Source organism: Balaenoptera musculus, chromosome 9, assembly GCF_009873245.2.
Source record: "Balaenoptera musculus isolate JJ_BM4_2016_0621 chromosome 9, mBalMus1.pri.v3, whole genome shotgun sequence".
NCBI lineage: Eukaryota > Metazoa > Chordata > Mammalia > Artiodactyla > Balaenopteridae > Balaenoptera > Balaenoptera musculus.
This window is the reverse complement of record NC_045793.1, coordinates 40154485-40166547: the sequence shown is the minus strand read 5'-3', so window position 1 is coordinate 40166547 and position 12063 is coordinate 40154485.

The following is a 12063-nucleotide window of genomic DNA, read 5'->3' as shown; positions in this document are numbered from 1 at the left end:
AATTATATTGCAGATTTTTGGAAACAAATATTTTCATTCAAGGAAAAAACTGAAATTTCAAGAAATACTTCTTTACCTCTCTGCTTAATATAGCTTTTGTTAAAATATATACAATTTTTCATTTAAGAAAGAATATGCTTCCAGAATTATTAATAAAAATATATTAAAATAGTAAACATCCTACATAGTGCCAGTTCTTAAATACAGTGCCCTGATTTGGGGGGAGAAATCCAATGTTATTTCCTCATTTATTTTAATGCAATGCAAGTTCTTTTCTTTCACTTCACTTTAATAATTTAGTTTCATTATAATCATTTTATGTCCACCATTTTATGTCCTTCATCATTGCCATTTTAATATTGTTGTCCTTAACGGATAGCCACTTTCTGCCTTGATCTTTCTCATCCGTCCTTTCCTTTTTGACATAGACTTACTTTTAACTTTAAAAGATCTCTGCTCTACTGGATCATTGCTAACATTCTTCTCAGAACACAAAAAAGGCTGGGACAAGACGCTGCCTAATTTCCAATAGTTTTAAGGGCTAGAAAAGAGCAGGGACCTCTGAAGTAAGGAAGTTTAAATAACCCTCCAAAGAGCTCTTGGTAATGAATGAACGACAATAGCTCCACCAGCTCCTGGGGTCTAAGAGTCCAGAACAGGGTCATCACATTATGATTGAAATGCTCTGCTTTCCAATGTTAGCTGGTCATGTGTAACCAAACAGCTTTGCACCTCTGGCCATGTGTAACCAAACAGCTTTGCACCTCTGCTTTAAAACCCATCATTCTAATTACAGAGTCAGAATTCTGAGGTGTCTCTTAGCCTGAGCTTCATATTGTTCCCAGCGGATGAATGTGCCGAAATGAACAACTCCTAGCCACATTCATGCAGCTCCATGGATCAGGCTCCATCAACCTCATCCTCCCAACTCTGTTATTAGGTGAAAGGCGGTTACTTTCTTAGAATTGATAGTGCTTTATAGACACACTCACATTCGACTAGCATCACAATCATGAGCAGGGAAAATTGAGATGACTAATTTCACTACATCAAACACGAATTCAAGTTCCGACCAATGTGTTTATCTTATTATTTGACATAACTCTACACAAAGTTAACCCCAGTCAAAATAGTGAATTAGGCAAAATTTTTACTTTGCTTATTGGTATCCACCATGATATATATTTTTATTATCCTTCCTGACTTTGCCCCATTTCTTCCTTATGCTCTTTCCCTGATTTTTCCCTCCTTCTCTTTACTTAGTGTTTCAGGCATCCTCAGAAATTAGGTATAGCAAAATAGTTCACCCTGAAAATAAGCATTTACCTTTTTATGAAGAAAAATTACCTACACAACTATATTTATTTAATCCTCAAAAAATTTTGTACATAATCTCCATATGCCATTTCTTTGACACAAGTAACTTTTTCAAAGTCACATATATCAAGAGTCCCTAAAGACTCCTTAAGTCTATACTCTGCAAGCTAGACTTCCCATTGTATATGCATTGAGGAAGAAGATATCTGGGGAGGATAATATTTAATACAAATGAGTGAAAGCTTAAAGAGTGGGACTTTATGCTCCAGAGATGTTTACTGTTATTGTTATTATTACTTAGAGCAACATCTGTCATGCCTCAAGCTGTACCACGTACAAAAGCCCCCACTTCAAGCAACTTCGATCTCATGCTGCTTTGCTGTCTGTGGTACATTAAATATTCAAGAAATTGAAAGATATTGGATGGTCAATAAAGTAAAATAACTCAAGACATATGCAGATTGACTAAAGGTGGTACAGACTGAATAATTATGGCTGGCGATAACTAGAATTAAAGGGAAAAGAGAATTAAACAATGTCTCTCTCCTTTTTAGTGATTTTGGTATTAGTAAAGGAATATATTATGGTAAATGTAAGGAAGGTAAGAGGCTCATTATAGCTTCCTTATCTTGGTAAATTTTAATTTGTAAAGAACTGTCCTTGGTTGAATTATATCAAAGCAATGCTGGAAACAAAGCAGAGGCACAGGATGTAATAAGGATGCACTGTTTATGTTAAACATAATCCAAACTTTTCAAGTGAGAATAACATTAAATGGAAGAGAATAACCCACTGTTTGAAACAGAAGAAACTATGGCAGTGTTCTTTCTCATCGGTTTAGCTCATTGATACCTGCACTAGAATTACCAATTCCCAGGCCAGAGCCCAGGACTTTTAGGGTGAAATCTTTAGGAGTGTTACTCAGGCTTCTTAACATTTTTAGCACAGATAATTCATATAGACACCACAGATTAGGACTTTCGAACTACTGGTGTGAGGAATACTCCCAGAAGTAAATTATAAGAGAACTAGAGGTTTGTTAAATGACTTATGAAATAATATCAGAGCATTTAGTTACATTTGTACAATTTGCTTTTTATTACTTACTGTTTCTACTAAACTTGTAACTAATCAATTTCAGAAATGATCTAAGCTACTTTGAGCCATAATTTGTCTAACATATCTATTGAAACCTATTGACTCACTATCAGGACACAGGATGTCAATGCTTTCTCATATTTGTGATTATCATATATATTATCCCCTCCCCTTCCATCTGGCAGGTAAAAAGGTCTTGAACATCTTATTTCCTAAAATATCCTGTTGGCTAAAAATTTTTTAAAGTGCTCAACTGCCCATTTTTTACATAGATACAATGTGAATTGAATGACAAAATGGAAGGATCTGAAATACAAAATGTGAACTCAGGAAACAAGAACATTGCACGTCAAGGACAGATTAGAGGATGCTGGATTCAGTAAGAACAGACCATGCACCGTTTCTAAAGGGATACTTTTTTATCCATAGTAAAATTTAAATTAGAGCAATCTCTTTTCAGAAAGTCTGGAGATCACAAAATTGACAGAGGGTAGATATAAAAGTAGTGCTTCTCTGACATAGGATGGTGCCATTTTAGATTTTAATCAGAATAATTCCTTCTTCTCCTTTGATAGGAAAAAGGATAAGGAAAGGTCTCTGAAATTTATTAACAGTAATTAATATAAAGAACTTTACTAAAAATTAGAGATAGGAACAATTTATTTATAAAAATAACTTTTAAATAAAAATTCAAATAGAAATATTTCTTAACTTTAAATATATCTAAATCAATCTAATATATCCAAAATTATATATTGACAGGGTTTATTTGTCAATTATCTATGCCTAGATTCCAACAGAATGACACTGAAATTAATTTTTAATCAAACAAAAAATGAATAAATCCAAAAAATAGTAATAGGGGACTTCCCTGGAGAAAGACTTTTATTTATCTCTGGAGGTCAGATGCAGAGATGTGTATTAACTTAGCAGAACACAGGAAGTTCAACCCAGGCTCAACTCCATTTGTAGGGAGACAGTGGAGATAATAATGAGAAACTAACCAACCTGAGAAAAGATTCATATATGTGAATGGTTGTGGTGAAGCACAATCTGAAAATAGATATGTTGAAAGTAAGTACTGTAAAAGGAGTCGCTAGATCCCCAGATCCCTTGTATGCTTTGCAGTCATGTGACTATACACGCCTCCCCCCCCGCCCGCCACCCCCCGCAGCAAGACTCTAGACTTGAAGACAGGAGACATAGTGTAGCACGTGAGTCTTGAGACAAAACACAAGGAAATCAACTATACCTGTGTATAGTGAATGTTGGGAACCTCGTCCTCTTTCTTACTCTAAGAACCTTTAAAGCCAGGTCTACTAACCCCACAGAAGACACCAAAGGGTTTTTCTTCTGAGAAATTAAAATTTCAGAGTGAAAAATGTTAAGACGCCCATAACACTTGTGAGATTTGGTGGTAGTGAGAGTGTTAACTATAAAGACAGGGTCACCCTCTATCTCACACTGGTGAGCTCACCATAGTGCCCACACTACCCCAACAGAAATACGCACAGCTCTCAATTAGTGTGTGTGTGTATGTATGAGTATGTGTGTGTGTAAGTACATATATCTTCTTATATGTAAGAATGGTGATTATATATAAGAATACATATATATTCTTCACTCGTGAATATGAACACATCTACAGTAATCACCAAACATTTGAGGAAAACACCTAACATCAGAAACAAAATAAATAACAGGAAGAAAATTCTTAGAGGAAATAGACACAATTCAGGGAACTGGGAAACTTAATAGAGAAAAGGCAACAGTTATTCTAATATCTTAAAAGTATAAAGATAATACATCCTCAACACAGGGGATTTTAAAATATAACTAATTAAATATTAATACAAAATTTGTGGAAACATATGTGAAAATATTTTTAAAAATAAAAAGGTGACAAGATAAAATGTGAGAAATTTACTGGAAGATAGAACAAAAATTCAAAATTATAGAATATGAGAGATAGAAAAGGTAAGAAAACAGTCAAATGAGTACAGAATCTCTCTTCAGGATTTCTAGAGAAAACCAAATGGGAAGGAAATTAATAAGTAAATGATTAAATAAAACTTCTCAGACCTATAGAACAGGATTCCCGATATTAAAAGACTCCACTGAATGTTCAATACTTGAATCAAAAAAGATCCACAAGGAGGTACATCACCATGAAATTTCAAAGCACTAATAAGAAAAAAAAGTCCTAAAATCTCCCACAAAAAAGAAAAAAAAGAAAAACTAATCATACAAAAACAAATGCATAATAAACAAACTTTGGGACTATAATTACATTACCCTTTCAAAAACAATTCTAGATGCCAGAAGACATGAAAGTAATGCCTTAAAATTTTAAGGGAAGTTGATTTTTAACCCCAAAATATATACCCAGACAAACCATGTATCAATATTAAGGTTATAAAGACATTTTTAAGCATCACATATTTAATAAATTTACCTTAGAACATTGTTCGCATGGATCCAGCAAAATTCAAGTACTAACCACAGAAAAGGAAGACATGGCATCTAGGATATAGGGAATTCAGCAGAGTTAACACGGCAAAGAGAAACTGTTCTCCAAGCCTAGAAAGCAGGAAAGATTGAAGCAAAAGCACAACAGGCTCAAGAAGAGACACATCTAAGGGGGAATATAACATTGGTAGAATATCTGATATATGTAAGCATTTGGAAAATATTACGAAGGCTAAGCAGATAAATAAGACGGAATATATTTAAGGATAGGGTCACTATGCAAAACTATGCAAGTAAAAATAAAATTAGGCAATTTTCAGATCCAGGAAAAAATAGCATGTAAGAAAGAAAACATACTAATAATACACTAGAGGATACAACAACAGAAAATGTTAAATAGATTTAATAATACAAACACTGACTTCATTTAATTGTTATATATGGGCAGGATAACGGGAAGAAAAGTGGGAGGTAGTAGAAAAGCTAAGCCTCATTTACCAAGACAGAAAGTCAATAGAAAATGTCAAAAATTGATAAATTAAAGATAGTATAACATATTGTTTAGAATGCATTGGTGAAGACAGGAAACAGTTTAAAAAGCTGAAAATGGATGTCTCATTTAGTGTGGGATTAGATGGGGGTGAGAGAGGTAGTAGAGTGAACTATTATTTTCAGTGTCTTGCAGTATTAGCTGGTTTTCAAGCTAAGTGCATACATTACTTTGATTAAAATAGATATTTTTAATATCAAAACACAATAACACAATAATAATATAATGCTTACTATATATAATAAAAGTAGGAAGAATGGGAAAAAAGTAACAAAAAAGATATTACAATTGTACTTTTTAAAGTAATTGGCATCAAAATAAAATTTAGAGAAAATAAATGGTTTTGAGAAAGTTCTAATTGCCTAGTTCTTCCTGTTTAGATTGTTCCGGATGTCTTCTTTATTTACTTCCAATGAAGATGATTACAAAGATGAGCATATTAGACCTTTCAGTAGATATTTTGATTGTTTTTATTTATATTATATATTGTGTCTCATTTCAATAATGGAACTCTGACATGAAATTTTATAACAAATTATTATCCTCGTAGTCTATTCCTCTAGGTCATTATTTTTGACCACAGAGTAATCGAGGTTCCGAAAAGTCTCACTTCTATATTCTAGAGTATTACTATATACAGTATTATTTCTATTTTTATCTCGCTAACTCACTTGATTCTATGCGGGTTGATTTTTTTTAAACAGTAATCAAAATAAGCAGATCAAACTGAGTTAATTCAATAACGCTGTAATTTTTAAAAATCAATCATTTGAACAATTCAGTATTTCTTATAGTTCAGCCATTCGGATGATTAGAATTGTTACACAATCTGAAAATAAGTGATAAACGTTATATTACTTTATATAATATTCATTTGGGTTGCATCACAAACAAATATAAATCCCAGTTTCTTTTTATTCCATATTTACACATAAACATATTTCAGATAATCTACACTATTAAATTATCAACATAGTTATGGGATTTCATAGCACATGAATATTTTTCAAAGTGGCAGATTTTATCCTCAAATCTGTTAGTAACGGCTAGTACGGTGGGAATAAAACTGTATTTTTTCTGTTACAAATAAACTTTTTTCAACCAATAATATCTTTTGCTTCTTCAAATCAGTTTATGAAACCCCTCATTACTTATTCAAGAGCAACTGTATCATAAATTAAGAGATATGTCTCCCTATAAACACCCCCCTCTTCATGAATGCTATCTTCTGTGGCATGCTTGAGCTGTTATACTTTTATGTAAAAGCTTGAAATTTGTGATTAAAAGGACAAATCAAGACTATCTTCTGAGAAAGGTAAAAGATTTACTATTCAAATGGCTCCTTTCAGAGTGTTGCTGGGTCTATCAAAACATTAAATTATAGGTAAAAGCAGCTTCTGTTTCCCTGAAATTCTAAGAGACAAAATGAGACTCAGTGACTTGACTAACAAGATTGAAGGTGGTAAGGACCAGGGATTCAGGACTAGTTTCCTATCTAGTCTCTTCAAAGTGGATGTGTGAGCCAATAATTTCTTAACTGAACAGATGCTTGTGGGTCTGATTAACTAGCAGCTTTGGCAAGTAGATTTTGTCAAGCAACTGGAACTCTTTCATTTCCCGATTTTTCAGTTTAATGTCTTCCCCTCCTTCCACATGATCTCCCGAGCATCTACTGCTGTCATCCAGTGGAATAAATGATAAAAAGCAGAATTTCAGCCAAAAAAAGGAGAAGTTTGGGGTCAGGAGCCAAATTGCGCTTTTCAAGGTACACCACTTAAGCATTCATTACCATCGCCATGGGAAAGGTAAATCCTAATGGAGAACTGCACGTGTACACTATCACAAGGGAAAGTAAGGGAAATGTTTCCAGTGAATGAAATTTTGCTTTGAAGGAAGTTTTAGACAAAAATAGAAATAATAGCAGTCAAATAACTTGCCAAGAAAGTATATGAAAGAATGCAGGTTTCTAACTCTCATATTCTGACATGAATTCCATGTTCTTTTCTGCTAAGTAGTTAATTGGTATTTTTATCATTATGAATCCCTTCCTTATATTTCTCTTCTGTTTATTTTATTATTTTGGGGGGTTTGAGTTCAACGTTTCCTTTGTTTTCATTATCTTTTTAAGTACTTATGATTATAAAATTTCCTCTGAGCACAACTTTAACTGTATTCCATGTGCTCTATTACAAAGTGTTTTCATTACAAATGTGCTCAGTCACCCTGAAGTTCTGATTTCTATTCTTTTCTTACTAACAAATTATACAAGTGGGTTTTCTTTTTAATTTCTCAATAGAAGGAATTTCTGTGTTTATCATTCATTTCTAGTTTTATTGTATTGTGATCCTTTGTGAAAATTTTGACTTTGGGGATTCTAATATGTCTTTTTCTTTTCTTTGTGATGGTTCCCCAGGCACTTAAGAATAAATTATACACTCCATTTTCAGGGAACAATGTGCATGTGTTTGGCCACCTGTGTCTGTTCTATGCCTTCTATAGCCTTATTTATTTTTGTCAACTTGATATTTTAATGCACTAACAACGATGCATTAAAGTCTCCTTCTATGTTTTCCTATTGATTTCTCCTTTTATCTCTTATAATTTCTGCTTTCTGAATGTTGTTATTATGGCACTCCATGCATAGATATTCAAAACTATTATAAATGTGTGGAGAATAGAAATATTTTAGAATGCTCTTTCTTATTCAATACTTTCTGGCCTGATTATTAATATTTATATAGGGGACCACTCTGTTTTGGTTTATATTTGATTGTTATATTTATGTATACTCTTTAAAAAATTTTTTTGTTAAAGACTATTTTTTAGAGCACTGTTAGGTTTACAAAATTTCAAGGAAGGTATATAGATTTCCCATATACTCCCCGCTCCCACATGCTTTGCCTCCCCCATTATCAATATCTTTCACCAGAATGATGCATTTTTTTTACCGAGGATAAACCTACATTGACACATCCCAGTCACCCAAAGTCCACAGTTTACCTTAGCGCTCACTCTTGATGTTATTCTTTCTACGTGTGTGAACCATACTGTTTATTTTTAAGCTTTATGAATCACTTTAATTTAGATTTATTTCTTCTATTCTAAAGAGAGCGGTGTCTTATTTGGCAATATAATTGAAAAACATTTTTTTCCATAAGTGCATTTACCATAATTGATGTGACAGATATGACTGATCTTAATTCTGTCATACTCCTTTTCTGTTTTCCAATTTTTTAAAAAAAAATTAAATGAGAATTGGAATTTGCAGTATGATTTCATTGCTCTGGAATGTGTGTGTGTATGTAAAACATTTTTATATTTCAGAAGCTTCATAGTTCCATAGTTCCATTTTTCATCTCTATTTTATTTAACAAATATTTACATCCTGTGTACTATGTGCTAGACATTGTTCTGAGTGCTTTAGAAATACTATCATAATTCTTATAATAACCTTGAAGTAAGTACTATTATTATCTGTTACATAAAACAAAATTGAGATATAAGGAGGTTAATTGATTTGCCCAGTACCATATAGCTATTAGTTGCTGGAACTGATTTAAACCCAGTCAGTCTTGTATCAAAATCCATACTCTGAACAACTTCTCTAAACAGCCTCTCAAATTGATAATACTTTATATAGCTCTTAATCCTGTACTTGTTTTAGGCAGTAGTTTTGAATATTTATAATAACAGGAGTTTGGGGTTGAGAGAAGGATGAAAATGTGGAGCACAAAGGATTTTTGGAGCAGTGAAACTACTTTTATGAAACTATAATGGTGCATACCTGTCATTATACATTTGTCTAAACCCATAGAATGTACACCAAGAGTGAACCCTAATGTAAACTATGGACTTTTGGTGATTATGATTTGTCAATGTGGTTTATCAGTTGTAATAAAGGTACTAATCCAGAGAGGGATGTTGATAATGAGACAGGCTATGCAGGGGCAGGGGCTATAGAGAAATCTGTATCTTCTGCTCAGTTTTGCTGTGAACCTAAGTATACTAGGAGAGACTGTGTGAATGCAAGGGATATATAGGAAATCTCTGTACCTACCTCTAAATTTTTCTATGAACCTAAAACTGCTCTAAAAAATAATGTCTGTTTAAAACATCAAATATAATCAATATTTTCTGATTGAAAATACCAAAGAAAAAACCTAGAAAATATCATGTGGAATGCATAATATTTTAAATATAGTATACTTCAGAGTTTAGCTGCTTTTCACATCCACACAGGTAATTTTTCTACTTATTCATATGGAATGACACATTTATTTTTTAATATTTTTTCTTATCATGAGCAAAAATCATATGATTATAAAAATTGGAAAATACAGAAAATTATAAAAAAGAACACAGTCATATTTCTTTCACTCAGAAATATCTACCATTAACATTTGGTTAAATTTTTCCCAAGCTCCTTTCAGTGTGGTGTGAGGTGTATGTGTATATAAATAGAAAAGAGAGACAGAGAGAGAGAGCGAGATACTGACAGATTTTATTTTTGATGTACACTTTTTTATTTAGCACTATATTTTCAGTATATCTGGGTATATCAAATTTATTTAAGTCATTTTTGAAAGTATGAAGTTATTGCCTGAAAAATATTCCAATTATTCTATGAGTAATTATTAGTCTATTCAATATTCTATGAGTTACCATAACTTATTTATTTGAGAGTAAAGGTGGTTTCCAAATGTTTGCTATTATGAATATCCTTACACTTATATCTTGGTCCACAGTTCTAATTAGGTCTTTACAGTAGATTCTAAAAGATAGAATTAGTGCATTACAGAGTATGGACATCTTTAAGGCTCTATATACATGCTAGCAAACTGGTTTCTAGAAAATCAGAAATAACTTATATTTTGTCAATAATGAATATAGCTACCTATCTTCCAGCAATGATTTTTGTTTGTTTGTTTAATTTCTGCCAAATCATCAGGACAAAAATTTTTCTTATCCTTTAGTTTATTATGACTGCCATAACAAATTACCATAAACTTAGAGGCATAAACAATACCCATTTATGATCTCAGAATTCTGTAGTTCAGATGTCTAGGCACACTGTGCCTCACCTGGTTCTCTGCTCCTGGTGTCACAAGGCTGAAATCAAGGTGTTAGAGCTTTCTTTCTCTCTGGAGCCTCTGGGAATGAATACATTTCAAGTTCGTTCAAGTTGTTGGAAGCATTCAGTTCCATGTGGTTGTAGGACTGAAGTTCTGGATAACTTTCTGGCTGTTGGCTCTCAGCTTTTAGAGGCCACTCAAATATTTTTGGCTGGGGCCTCTTCTCCCATCTTCAAAAAGCTAACAAAGGCAGGTAGAGTCCTTCTCATGCTCTAATCTCTAAATTCTCCTTGCGTTGTATCTCCCCTCTCTCTTCTTCCACCCCATCTCTCTAACTTATCTTTCTGCCTTCTGCTGCTGCTTTTAAAGGCTCTTGTGACTGCACTAGACCCATCAGGATAATAATATTTTCTTATTTTAGTTTTCACTTATGTGTATAGAAGAGAAATACTTTTTTGTAGTTTTATTAGTTGTATGTATCATTTCTGCTTTTTTGTGAGCAGGAAGTTTTGTTACTTTCTAATTTTCATTTTGAATTATAGAATTTTATTTCATTTTAAAATATTTATGTAAAATACATAATTTATATAATATTTATATATATTTAAATATTTTTATATTAAGAATATTTCATCTTGTTTTTATAATCTAATGCTTTATAATGAATATTTTATTATCTCCTGGTTTTATTTTCATGTTTTTTGTGAGGTAAGGGTCAAGAATAATTGTTTTCAAACATCCAATTTTCCAAAAATCTTTTGTGGACTAATTCATCCTCTGTTTAACATTAGTATTTTATCATATATTTTAATGTCCTCTTTAAGAGCTACCTATTCTGCTCAAATCTGTTTATCTCTCTTTGCAATTATATCAGTATATGTGAAATACTCTAGTACTATCTGGAATAAAAAGCTGAGGTGTCCCATTGACAGAGGAATGGATAAAGAAGATGTGGTATGTGTGTGAGTGTATATATATATATATATACACACACACACAATGGAATATTACTCAACTATTAAAAAGAATGAAATAATGCCATTTGCAGCAACATGGTTGGACCTACAGATTGTCATACTGAGTGAAGTAAGTCAGACAGAGAAAGAGAAATATCATATGATATCTCTTATATGCAGAATCTAAAAAGAAACGGTACAAATGAACTCAACTACAAAACAGAAACAGACTCACAGACTAAGAGAACAAATTTATGGTTACCAGGAGGGAAGGATGAGGGGAAGGGATAGTCAGGGAATTTGGGATTGACATGTTCACAGTGCTACATTTAAAATGGATAACCATCAAGGACTTGTGTTTAGCACAGGGAACTCTGCTCAATGTTATGTGGCAGCCTGGGTGGCGGGGGTGAGTTTGGGGGAGAATGGATACATGTATATGTATGGCTGAGTCCCTTTGCTGTGTACCTGAAACTATCACAACACTGTCAATTGGCTATACTCCAATATAAAATAAAAAGTTAAATATATATATATATTAATATATATATTAAAGTTTAATATATATATTAAAAATCTGAGGTGTTTACTCATCACTTTT